At 35.3% G+C, this 14,582-nt stretch overlaps 2 non-coding genes across 2 annotated transcripts; both read right to left on the reverse strand.

Moving 5' to 3' along the window:
• Positions 1–1,503: 1,503 nt before the first annotated feature.
• Positions 1,504–1,575, reverse strand: Trnae-cuc (transfer RNA glutamic acid (anticodon CUC)). Its single transcript has one exon. It is a non-coding gene; the product is annotated as a tRNA-Glu (tRNA).
• Positions 1,576–9,691: 8,116 nt separating this feature from the next.
• Trnae-cuc (transfer RNA glutamic acid (anticodon CUC)) lies at positions 9,692–9,763 on the reverse strand. Its single transcript has one exon. It is a non-coding gene; the product is annotated as a tRNA-Glu (tRNA).
• Positions 9,764–14,582: the final 4,819 nt, after the last annotated feature.

Below are 14,582 nucleotides of genomic sequence, written 5' to 3' on the forward strand. Positions count from 1 at the left end.
AAAGTAGTTTGAAATGTAGTTAGAAACACTATTCAATGACTACTGTATAACGTTTAATGTGAAGCACGCACACTTGATTTTCTTATCTCATACACTTGTAATTCACACTTTAATAAACAGCATTATTTATTAATCAAAGCGCTGAAGGCACTGTAGGTGTTCGCTGTTGTATAAGTTTAGACGCAACTCAGTTTAAAAAATTATGCATTTGGGGAAAACAGGGCTTAATGCATATGCATAAATTGTCATCCCAGTACCAGAGACTCTCTTTAAACGAAAAACATTATTTAATCAGAAATGTCGTCCTTGATTAGCTTGTGCGCATTGCACAGGCTAATCAGTATGCACAGGCGAATCTTATTTGACATGCATGAAGCCCCGTTTTCCCTGAAAGCAGCCAATATGTACAGATTTCAATGAAAAACACTACACTGGCCAATCTCGTCTTACAAGCTGTTAAACACTATTAGTCATATAAACCCTCTGCAGTGTACCAGTGGTGAACTATAAACAGGCATATGTGGTGGTTATCTTTCCTAGCAGACGCTTATAGCATTTGTCGTCTGCTGTAACAGGCAGTGGTTGTCTTTCCATACCGTATCTAAGGCTTCTAAGCACAAACTGATTTGCAAAATATGGTCTGTAACATAAGTGTGAGCTAACGCTCACACTAAAAATTAATGTTCAGACATTTACAATTCTAATCCCGGAATATACTTCGCATTACATACCAGTTTTTTATTTAGACATAACCTGACTATATGTCACTATTTTTTTACATCTGACATATTTAATTGGTCCGGAGATCGCTGGTTACCTATTTTATCTATACTCCAGCTTTTATCGTTAGTCAAATACCCTTGTACTGCCAGTTCGTGTTTGGCTACATTTTTCGGGGATTCCGTACTTGGTCTATATTAAGAAAATGCATATATAGAATTACGTTTAGGCCGATATGTATTGTAATCATAAAAGAGCATTAACTTTTTCATAACGTTTCGTGTGAATCGCGCATATTTTATTTGTTTATCACATACATTTGTAATTCACACTGAAATAAACAACATTATGTATTAAAAATATATGTTCAAACATAAAGAATGCTACTTCCGGAATATAAGTTCGCATAACATATCGGTTTGTTATTTAGATATCAGCTGACTATATATTTCTTTTTTACATGCAACATATTTAATTGGTCCGGAGATCGCTGGTTACGTATGGAATCTATACTCCAGCTTTCAACATTATTCCAAGCATCTTTTGCCTCTGTGTTGCGAGTTCTTGTTTGGCAATTATCTGAAGTTGTGGAATTCGCATTGAATGCAATTATTGATGGAGTATTTCCTGAAGTTATTGTTCAAGCAGTACAATTAAATGATTAATCCAGCATTTCATCAAGTTATTAATCGAGCAATTCATTGAGTTATAATTGGTCAATCATTTCATGTGTAACTCAAGTTGTTCGCAAGTAAACAACTAAATAACTTTTCGAAAAAGAACTTCCCAAGCGGGGAATCGAACCCCGGCCGCCACGGTGAGAGCGTGGAATCCTAACCACTAGACCACTTGGGATTGCGAGCGTCCAGCGTGTTAAACTACTGATAACTTTTATCAACATCTACGTCTCTGGTTTTAGGATTATCGTAATCCGCTATACTACATCGACTGTAGTGTGCACTCAGCAAATCTATGCTACTGAAGAAATATTGACTTAACCCATTTATGTCTAGCGTCTAGAAAAAATGCCTTGGCAAACAGCGTAGACCCAGATGAGACGCCGCATGATGCGCTGTTTGCTTAAAGGAATTTCTGTAAGAAATATTCTTAATAAAGAAAAAAATATACTAAACATCCCTATTTTTTGGAAATAAATTGATTCATTTTAGAAGGATGGGAGAGTCCACTAGGCATAAAAAAATGGGTTAAATTTTGAGAAACAACAAATCCAATTTTAATGCCGCACTCCTCGATAGTATAGTGGTAAGTATCCCAGCCTGTCACGCGGGAGACCGGGGTTCGATTATTGGGTACCCCAATAATATGGATACGCCGGATTAGTTATTATCGACTAACTGTGAAATAACATGGTATGTCGTCATAGTTTTGTAGTTTTTTCCCTCTTAATTTTACTCGCCATAACGACATTAAGTAAAAGTCTCGACGTAAATGTTTCCGGCTTTTCACGAAAAAATATTTGGTCGACATGATCTAAGTCGACAAATCAAACATAATTTTTGGCGTCATGCTCTTGTGAAAATGACTTGCCATCAAAGTTTTAGTCGACACGATGAGTTATTTTTTAAGCCATGACACCTTTTCCATATCATGCCGTCAAAGAATATGGTACACCCCAATAATATGGTCATGCCGGATTAGTTTTTATCGACTCACTGTGAAATAATATGGTATGTCGTCATAGTTTTGTAGGTTTTTCCCTTGAAAATTTACTCGCCTTAACGAAATTAAGTTTAAGTCTCGGCGTAAATGTTTCCGGCTTTTCCCGAAACAATATTTGGTCGACATGATCTAAGTCGACAAATCAATATAATTTTTGGCGTCATGCTCTTGTGAAAATGACTTGCCATCATAGTTTTAGTCGACACGATGAGTTATTTTTTTACGCCATGACATCGTATTCATATCATGCCGTCATAGAATGTTGACATCATCACAGCATCATGATGTACCATATACACGGTGATAGGGCGATTACCACAACTATTCAGCTCACCGTCAAAATTGTATACTTCTGACAAGAGCACCGTATCCTTTTGACGAAAAGAAACATGGCGGACGTAACAATGTCAGGTAAGTAGGTGACAAAATGTTTTATTATAAGACACTGCAAAATGATTGCCACTTGCGAAGCACTCCATCGAATTTCTGAACCAATATGTCGTCTATTTAAAAGTTTACCAGTCGTGAAATATTTAGTATGACTTCGAAATAGTGTTTACAAAAAGTCGTGTCGCACTCGACACCATTCGTACTTGTGAGAAAAATGTAATAATCAGATGATTGTCGATGTGTCAGACCTGATCTGACAGACTTAAATCATTGTATATACATTTGTATTAAAAGAACATGCCATACGAACTTTTTGTTTCAATATCTGTTAAAGGCCTAATTTTTTGGTAAACATGCATCACTTACATAAATAGCGATGCACCGCGCAACACTGATTATAAACACCGTATTTATATTCCGTGTCACTGAAATTCGTGGCACCGCTAACTTCTGCACAATGTTTTAAATGATAAGCTAGAACGAGCAAATTTATTTACGATAATTTTCCATTTATGAAAGCTACATGTCCCAGAATTGATCTTGAAAATGATGGCATGCTTGCACCAAAAAAGGTTCACCGGGATCGATTGTCTTGCTTTCCAGTACGTGGAGGGCACATGTTTAACTCTCATGTTTCAGTTTATCTATATTGTTGTGGTAAACTAAAATCATTATTGATAATTATTATTTATTGATTTCAGATTCATAATCTGTAAAAAAGATGTCCAGCTACGATTATGGAAAGGTATAAGCAAATGTTGGTGTAAAACTAACCGAAGGAAAGAATAAATTTAGTTATGTATAGAGTGTACAAAGTGATGTTGCGTTGGTTAAATTTACTGAAATATGAATTTGGTATTTGTGGCCAAAACAAAAGATATATACCAAAGATGCTCTCGACTACTTATATCAGAAACAAAGGGGTTACAATTATAAAAAAAAACTTTTTTGAGACTGTCTATGGAAGCTTGTGAGTGCATGTCTCCATAGATAAGACATTACAACGCGGTCCGTTTTAAAGAGATGTAAAGGGTTCGAATCATATATAGTTATTTCCGTCACGTATTAATAAACAATTGAAAACCAAATATTGGCAAAGTACATTGTAATATTCAGCACCCGGAGAAAAAAGTCTCCTTTTCTTATTTTTGGTTTGTTCAAACATAAATTGGAACGTCTCTTCCTTCTGAAGAAAAAAATCAGAATAAAGCGGTGCCAACAAATCGTAAGGATGCGGTGCTTTTACGGACATTGTTGAGCGGTGTTCATATTTCTATGTCAGTGTTGAGCGTTGCATACTTTCTAACACGTATGAATGTAAAAATCACAGTTATATTCAATAAAGCATGCCATAATGTATTGTAAATGGATTCTTCTACCATAAAATACCGTTTAACAAAAAAATCTTTCATTTAAAATCTTTAAAATCTGCAAAAAATACGAATTTTCGCGTCATGAAAGTCACTTCTTTCACGACATGCTCAAATTGTTTACACTACAGTCTAACCCCTCTTAAGCAGCCACTCAAGGGAAACGGCCAAATTGGCTGCTTAAGCGGGGTGGCCTCTTAAGAGGGGGTTGGGTCATAGGGATTCTGGAGTTGATGAGTGCATGGCCAACTGTTCAATTTTTGTATAAACAAAATGGTAAATATGTGTACATATACTAAACAATGTATAGACTTAAAATAATTTGATTTCTTCCTTTCTAAAATCAGCTATAAAACAAAATTTTCAAATAAAAAAAATAATATTCATCTTTCTAATCATCATCAATATCATCATCAGAATCAAGTCAATAAAAAAGAATCATTCTCATGATTCATTGTTTACACAATGCGCGTTATATGGTCCCAATGCACTTAAGATGGGAACAGTTGGACTGTATTTTGAAGTTATTAGCGACTCAATTTTGATGCGGTAAACGGCAATTAGATGTAAAGTATATACTTCTTTCGATGGAATATCTTTTTATTACCAACTTACCTTCTTTTCTCGTTTTTTTCTTTCATTTCTGGATCGCCAAAACGTCTGCGGCCATGTTTTTGACAGAAGGAAACGGTGCTCATGTCAGAAGTATAAACTTTCGACGGTGAGCGGAAAAGTTGTGGCATCACCGTGATATACGCTTCCATACTATTGACTCTTGTCAAAACCGAAAATGTTGACACACCGACTTTGTTTGAGCATTTTACGGGTGAGACTCGTTCCCGGACTCGTTATAACAACGGAAGCCTATAACCCTTAAATATAATTTACTTAAACTTATCACAGTTGTCTCCCTTTACAAGTTTCGAAAATAGCACTGCTATCAGTCTTTCTATCGTTGTTATCATTCTTCATACCTTTTTGTCATAATATACCAAATAGTTTCCCAATATAATTAAATGTAAAAAGCGGCAACTTTAAGCGAAAATAAATGCAATAGTTTGTACATAGAGACCCCCATAACCATACCTTTTCTTAAAGGTCATTCTAAGCGAAATCGATTTATGCAATACAAATCGACTTATTTTGCAACGTTTTTCCGGCTGTTTCTTAGTGGAATGTAACCTTTTTTAGTGCAATGCTTTACTTTAGTCTCTAAGTTTATCATATTTCATGGATTTAGTAGTGAACACCTTTTCATGCCCTGCAACTATCTCCAAACGATAAAACCCGAACAACAGTTTACAGTGTAAAACATGCCTTCGAGTCAACTAAGATATTTTTTAGACAGTACAGCACACCCCCTACATGAAACGATTATTTAGTATACTGTAACCTTTTACCAGATTGTACGCCCTTGTCATCATAACTAGAAGTCCGCATTTGCTGTAACTATTCCTCCTTTCAGTCCATTGCTCAAATGTCAAAGCAAATATTTATCTCAGTTTGTTATCTCCACGCAGAGTTGTCGTTCCATGCTCTCACATACAATCTCTGCCATCACAAGATTTTATTTTTATATTTGTTTAAGTATTATTTTATAAAAAGTAGTATCATTCTAGTCAAATCTCTGCGCGGAGGTAGATTTCACACGTCAACATATCGGCTTGTGTATTTGGAATGCACTCTTTGGACGAGTTACCTTTTCTTATGTGAGCATATCATCAGCGCTCTGCCCGTCCGTTGGAATTAAAAAGTTAAAGCAATTGCGTTTTCGGTTTTTCTTTTAAATTCTCTGATTATTTTATCCGTATTTGATTGTTCTTCTGTGCGAAACTTAATGTTTGAATAATATGACGTCAGTTTCGTTATGGGCTATAATGGTATTTGGTTTTTAATAAAGGAGTATAGTTATTATCCATCCGTTTGACCAGCACATCATTTCGGCACAAAATCTCAGGAACTAATGCTGGAATTCGGTGAAACTTTATATGCATCATCACTAGGACGGATATATGCATATCGTCAGGCCGTTCAACTACAGTGACTTTAATGGAATTTTCCAGGAAGCTTTTTACTTTTTATTATATAAGCGCATTTTCTAAGAAATTTACTATCTACACATATTTGCTGTAATCAGCTGGTGTACTTCTCTTCAAAATGGGATCATGGCTATGTCACATTTAACCTGTTTTCTTGTTTGCATGCTTATAATCAACCCATACATAGACATAAAATTTCATCTGGGAGATGTATCAGTTTTTCTAGTTACTGATATTTTTGTGCCAAATATATATATCAATTGTAAAGAAAAGCTAGCTGTATTTACTGTTGTCAGAGAGTGATTTAGACAGATTGCCATGCACTGTGTTTGAACCCAAAATGAAGTGTTGTATTGTGTTGCAAACCTGTATTTGTATGACTTTTGATGGCTCAACAAAGGAAGTTCTTTGTAATATGTGCTTGTCGTTCTACGAGTTGAGTGACCCTTATAGAATATTACTTCATGATGTAGACAAAGTCTCAAATCTTATGGGATTAACCATTTTCTTCTATCAACATGTGGTACGATTGTGACAAATGTCAACAGAGATGACCACTTGTTAAGTTTAAAGAACGTTTGATTATTGTGTACTTTTGATATACTTCTAAATGTGGATCTAATGATCATTTCGCAAAAAAATATTTCTAAGATTTTTTTTTCATTCGCATGCTTTATTTTTAGCTCGACTTTTCGAAGGAAAATGACAGCTATACTACTCGCCCCGGCGTCGGCGACGCCGTTGGTGAATTTTTTTATAAAGTCAAATAACTTAAACACTATCAAAGATAATTAACTCAAACTTGGAATACTTCTTTATGGCAAGAAGACAATTGTGTATGTCAAGTTGCATAACTCTGTCAGCATTATGTTTAGAGTAATGCCCCTTTTTATACTTAGAAAATTGAAAATTAGGTGAAGTTGTGTGTTAAGGTCCACTTTTTTCATAAAGTATCAAAGCTATTGCTTTCATACTTGCAACACATACTAACTATCATAAGGGGACTGTGCAGGCAAAGTTATGTAACTCTGACTGGCATTTTGACAGAATTATGGCCCCTTTTATACTTAGAAAATTGAAAATTTGTTAAAGTTTTGTGTTTTGGTCCATTTTACTCATAAAGTATCATAGCTATTGCTTTCAGACTTGGAACACTCGCTAGCTATCATAAGGGGACTTAACATGAGAAATTGCATAACTCTGGTTGGCATTTTTGACGGAATTATGGCCCTTTTTTGACTTAGTAACTTTGAATATTTTGTTAAATTGTGTGTTTAGATGCACTTTACTTCTAAAGTATCAAGGCTATTGCTTTCAACTTCAAATACTTTCTTACTATCATTAGGGTACTGTAGGTGGCAAGTTGAATTTGACCTTGACCTTTGAATGTACCTTAAATCTCAAGGTCAAATAAATAAATTTTGCTTAAATTGCCATAACTTCTTTATTTAGGATCAGATGTGATTCATTCTTTGACAAAACAACGCTTACCTGACATACCACAATATTGAAGATAGCAACTTGATATTTGGCATGGATGTGTATCTCATGGAGTTGCACATTTTGAGTGGTGAAATGTCAAGGTCGTTCTTCAAGGTCAAATGTCAAATATATGGCGTCTGTCCGTCCGTCCGAAAACTTTAACATTGGTCATAACTTTTGCAATATTGAAGATAGCAACTTGATATGTGGCATGCATGTGAATGTCATGGAGCAACACATTTTGAGTGGTGAAAGGTCAAGGTCATCCTACAAGATCAATGGTAAAGGTAAAATTTTGCAATATTGATGATAGCAAATCGATATATGACATGCATGCGTATCTCATGGGGCTGCGCATTTTGAGTGGTGAAAGGTCAAGGTCATCCTTCAATGTCAAAGGATCAAGGTCAATAGGCAAATTTTGCAATATTGAAGATAGCAACTCGATATTTGGCATGTATGCGTAACTCATGTAGCTGCACATTTTGAGTGGTGAAAAGTCAATGTCAGCCTTCAAGGTCAAAGGTCAAATTTTGCGATATTGAAGATAGCAACTCGATTTTTGGCATGCGTATCTCATGGAGCTGCACATTTTTGAGTGATGAAAGGTTAAGGTCATCTTTCAAGGTCAATTGTCAAATTTTGCAATATTGCAGATAGCAGCTCGATATTTGGCATGCATGCGTAAAAGATTTTTTTGAACGATGGTTAAAAAACACAAATATTTATTTCTATTTTTTATTTTTGAAAGGCCGTCCAACCATCACACCCAAGCTATTGCTATCAAACTTGAAATATAATCTTATTAGTTTGTTTTATGTCTTTACAAATGTTCGATAGATTGTGGAAACTTTACCTGAAACTCAAAATCGTCTATAATGTATCACTTCTTTAAAACATAAGCGATCATTATGTTTAAATTATGGTCCTCTTCCAGTTATAATATGACTATATTACCTTGACCTTATTGAATATGAACAATTTCCCCATTATAATGTCAAGCAATCGAAAAGTCGAGCGCGCTGTCTTCTGACAGCTATTGTAAAAGTAGCATGCACGAAGTGGCATTTCTTTACCTAGCTAGCTCTCGCAACTTATATCGCTTTATGTGGTTCTTATGCGATATACGGCCAGCTACCTTTAATCTTACGGAGATATCGAGGAATTTCGTGACTCCACAGCGGATAGAATTACTCATGACCAAACTGCGTAGCCCCATATGACCCATTTTCGCATTACGCGGCTCACACGGTTTGTTTGGGTGAAGTAATGGATTTATTTCTGCGTCTGTTAAAAATAGCCAACTCAAGACGGGTAAAATGAAGAAGGTGTTTTTAATATGTGCCTTAATTGGTCGCTTGTTTCAATTTAATTTCTCGGTCAATTAATTGTTCTGCTTAATATGAATATTTTACGTTTGTCTTGTCGAACTGTGATAGCTGGCATTTATGCTATATTAAATAAGCTTAACAAATCGCCGTTTTTTTTTGCTTTTATGATCATACACGACTGCAATTATGCACAATGCGCCTAAGACACTGAAATATATGTAAATAGATTGTACATATAATCAGATCGTGCTTGATCCGTTCGCGAGAGTTTTTTTAAACTTGAGATGTCTTAAAAAAGACCCATACATATAAACACATGTATATTTACCCATTAATTAGTTTTTGCTATAGACTACTTAAAAAATATTTACTTCGTCATATTGACAAATGCATATGGATAGTCTAACCGCAGCAAAGGAATATGTCTTATCAAACTCCTCATAACGGTTATTCCGTCCTTTGAGTTCTTCAGTCACCCAACGCTATAAAAGGCCTAACGTCCTTATTGTTTTATAGCATCCGGAGGTACAATGGTATACACGCAAGTACCGTAAAAATGAGGCTTTAACAATATTAGTTAACTTTTTTGTCAAGAAACATAACGGTGATTCTTTAAATCATATCGTTGTCGGTAAGTGTCTGTTATTCCACAAGCAAACAGCTTTCCTCGAAAAAAGAACTCCCAAGCGGGTAATCGAAGCCCGGCCGCCACGGTGAGAGCGTGGAATCCTAACCACTAGACCACTTGGGAGTGCAGTAGGCCATAGTGTTAAACTAGAATTTAATCCTATCATAAGATATTTTACTACATTGGGTGTTCTGCTCGCTGTATATCAAAGCGCTGAAGTCACTACAGTTGTTCGTTTTTGCATTAACATTTGGCAGAATTCAGTTTTCAAAGTCAAGTTATTATTTTTTAAATAAAAAATTGACAATAAACCCAACATATTCGAGTTTACTTAGATTGTATCTAAACGCAAATGTCGAGATATGTTTGAACTGTTATATATTCGATTGATGTTATAGAGATAACTTAGTCCAAATTGCACCAAAAGCACCCTTTTAGGACTTTCTGAGAGGAAAGAAAGCATGATCAAAATTATATTATGAAAACCGGTTAAAATAAGATATCAAACCCAAGTTGCGTTTGCGTGTAGGTCAACACCACTGTTCGCTGCATTTCTGCATTTATATCGTGAAACAAAACCATTCATTGTCGTCATTGTCATAATTCGATATCATTATCATCATCAAAATACTTAGTCCTCATTATTAAAATCATCATCCATTTCAGCATCATAAAACCATATTATCACTGCCAATATCATCAATGTTCTTATTAACATTAGTACAATCAGCAGCATTTCCCCCATTACCTGATCATCGGTCAATAAGCATTCATGGTAAATGGATGGAATAGTCATGTCTGATTACTGAATAATTGTTTTAAACAAGAAATTAAAACTCTCATAATGACGATGTAGGTATCGTAAAATCATGATGTCGGTTAATACGATTATTATGATAAAATGTACGACTGCTATCACCTTTTTTACAATGATCTCGAACAAGAAACAAGGAGCACAATAAACGGTGTTAATACTTAAGTCTGTTTATCAGCAAATTTAGTTCTTAGTGTAAGGATTATTTTGAGTTGAACAAAAATGTTGGGTTGACACCAAGGTTAGTGAGTGTCTCCCAGCAACCTTCAGAATCCCTTGTTTTGTGGGGGAGGAGCCGGAGTGCACGTAGGAAACCCCACCTGTCCGTTATGGTGACCGCCAACTAAGCTCACATGTTTCCGGGACAATTGATTGAAGCCCGGGTCGCTGAAATGAGTGTTCTAACCACTGCGCTCAACGGACAGGCCGCTTCAAGTGTAACTACACTTATATTATGCATGCTCCATAGGAAATCTACGGCGAAGGAACTGCTTCCGATGATGTCGAGCCTAAAACGAGGGTCGCAATCTACGGATTCGTTACACATTTTTATATAACGGCGTATTTCATCTCTATGAATCATTAATTAATCGGAAATCGGAAATATATGAAGAACCAAAAACAAAATCAATAGGGGGCTGACGAGGTCAGAGCGTAGTCCGTTTGTCTACGACGTCGGGTATATGTTTTACTACGAAACATTATGTCAATACACATAAACTTGGAAACAACAATTGCTATCTCAACTATTAAAAGGTAAAAACCCTTTTTATACTCCTCGATAGTATAGTGACTTATTCCTGACTGTCACGCAGAAGAACGGGGTTCGAATCCCCGTCGAATGGCGTGTAAACGCTAACTTAGTTTTAGAACAAACACATTTAGGAAGTCATTTTGTATTTAGTACATATTATATTTGCGACTTCGTGCTCATGAAAACGTTTCATCAAATCAAACACATCGTTGAATCGAAATATGTAACGAGTACATCGCGAGCCTTGTTTTGGAATCGACGTCATTGGACGCAGTTTCTTCGCCGTAGATTCCCGTACGGTCTCATGCTCACTTTTTGTGCAGTTATTAAGAACCACTATAGCATCTTTATATTCCTTGATTTGTCTAAAATGAATATTACCGGGGTATATTTAAATATTATTTTTTCTTTATTTCATCGGTGAATAGAAATACTCGAATTACTCATTTAGAAAGTTGGAAATCTATTTTCAGTGACGTTTTCATTTTTAACGTTCTGATGTTTACAACAACTCGGGTATTAAGTGTTAATGAAAACATTACACTTCAAGCTTAACATCTTAGATCTTTAACAGTATTTTTGTTCGTAATATTTGTAATTCTTTACAAGACGTTTTCAACAATTTATCTTTAACGATACATGTAAAAAGAAACTGAACGACCATGCGTAAATGTATCAATGTATTAATGATACAAAAAGCCGTTTCACAAATAAGGCTAACCGATTTGGTTGGAATATAAAGGCTTTGAATATTTCACTGGCAATGTTTATATGTTTGAATGTATAGTGTTGAATTTTTTTAACTTCATAATTACATAAAGTTTTAAACTTGCAATTTACGATTTAAACCATTCCCGGATCCCAGAGAGTATATATTTGATAACCACTTTATACTAAATCGAGAGAATTTGAGCAGTTGTGGGTACCTACAATTGACGCAATTGTAGACTGGATCAAAACAGGTATCCAAGATATGGATCACCAACCTTGCGCAGGAAAGATTGGGCTTTGAATACGTTGAGGATTGAATGCCATGGTTCTTATGGGATTTCAAGAGGGAATGTCCAGTTCTTATAGCTGTCATACACACTACGCGACACAATTGCGGATGTTAAAGTTGATGTGTGATGTAGATTTCGCGTCTATTAACAACAATTGAATGAAACTAGAGTGCGCGAGAGTGCTTTTCTGTTATCTTTGATAAATATATTTCGAAGGCAACCGAACAGTAAACAAATCCTTCATTGAAAACGAAAACAAAAACGAACAAAATTGTTGTGCTCAGTATACCTTACTACTTGTTTATTTTGAAAACACTATGATGATGATAAACTATGATGACGATAAAGCTCAAATAGCTCAATATATAGTGACATGATTCATGAATAAAGTGTGTTCCTTCATTTATCGATTAAAAATAATACTTTTTAACAATTGTAATTTGAAAATATGTTTCTTTATTTCATAAGACTCGACATTACGTGCGCAAAAATTTGCCATACAATTTAAATGCAATGCTCATTTGAATAAAAAAAAAATAGCTTGCTACGATTTTGTGTTTGACACAGTTTGTTTTGCCAAGGATTTGAATCAGTAGGTCAAACCAACTATAATAAAATATACGAGCAGGTCTCTTGCAAAACCGGACAAAACCCGGTATTCAACGATGCATTCTTAATTAAAAAGCTATAATATAAATCGATCAATCGAGGATTGATTTCACGAAATATGGGTTGATATTTAATTGGTATGCGTTGCGTTCTGGGAAAATCTGGCTAAATGATTGTGCGTTAAAAGTCGTCCCAGATTAGCATATGCAGTTCGCACAGGCTTATCTTGGACAACACTTTTAGCATATTCTGGATTTTCGTTTTTAAGATTAAAAATCAATTATACAAAAGTGGAAAGTGTCGTCACCTTTTTAGCCTGTCCTGACTGTACAGGCCTATCTGGAACGAACAATTGCGCAAATGCATTAAGTATGATTTACACAGAGCGCTAATGACACCGATACAATATCAGCCCATATTTTATTTCGTGAAACTGAACCGCGATTGGTCAATTTTATGATAGGATTGTAACCTGCATGCTTTGTTGAACACCGAGCTCTTTTACTGACAGCTTACAGTGACTCAAGGGTTGTTATGGAGTAACGTTTAGTATGCGATAAATTACTAGCCAGTGTCACTCCGGTTGGGTAATATCGTTAACATTTCCAATACTTATTATCGAATTACCGAGATATGGCTAGAGTACATACACAAAAATAATGGATGGAACTCTAACTATTCTAGTCCCAACAAATACGCGCATTACATGATTGGCTGAACTGTACTTAGCGCAGGGGTTACCTTAAATGGACAGGAATGACGCTTTATTGGGCTTGGGTGTCAATTATCATTATCATATAGTGGTGCATAGCCTATAATTACATATTTGAGGCGATAGGTATCAGGTGCGCGTCCAATAGAGACTCAATGCTCGAAATTAAAGTTACCTAACATACACCTGAGCGCTCCGTATCGTTCAATGAACACATACAATATGGGTTTCATACTCAATAAACTCTCATGTCATCTCCTTGAACCAGATCAATGTGACAAATTACCCACCCGGTGGTCGCACGATTGAAAATCAGCGCTCTGCTTTGAAGCAACTCCTCGTTTGAAATGTTTATACCACTATAACTTAAACCGCAAATTATATCAAAATGGTAGGACTTATATTCAAAATTATATAATAATTTCGCAAACAAAAGCCACATGGTGAATGTACCTAGGCACAAGGTTTCAAGCAAATGCAGTCGTCGGCGCTCACGTTATGGATTCGAAGTATTGAACGTTTGGATAATACGCAAATTGCCCTGGTTTCATGTTCTCCTTTTGCATTAATGTATAGTGACACACTTACGTAAAATAACCAGTTTAATTAAATAAGGAGTTATTACATGTTTGTCAATTAAAAAAAGGCATTAGCGAGATTCGTGAAAGTATTCCTTAAAACAACATGTAAAAGCACACAATACAAATATAATCCACTTTAATGTTTATTTGACGAATTATTGAGACATAAGTTAGATTTTTTATCATTAACGACTTTTCAACGGCAACCCAGGGCACTAATTTGTTTTTATATTCCTTTTTAAATTTGATTATCGTATATAAAAAGCTGACCGAACAGTTTTTTATCTTTGGAAGTGGATTGCACACATGTTGCTAAATAGTGCATTTTTATTACATGCTTGATTTTTTTTTCGTTTCTATTATATTTTAATGAAACTTAGTTGGCTATCTTATATTGAATATGTTTGTTGTCAATGATGGAGACCCATACATATATGCAATATTTCATCACGTTTTTACACAACATGACGG

This window comes from Dreissena polymorpha, chromosome 3, assembly GCF_020536995.1.
Source record: "Dreissena polymorpha isolate Duluth1 chromosome 3, UMN_Dpol_1.0, whole genome shotgun sequence".
In the NCBI taxonomy this organism is placed as follows: Eukaryota; Metazoa; Mollusca; class Bivalvia; order Myida; family Dreissenidae; genus Dreissena; species Dreissena polymorpha.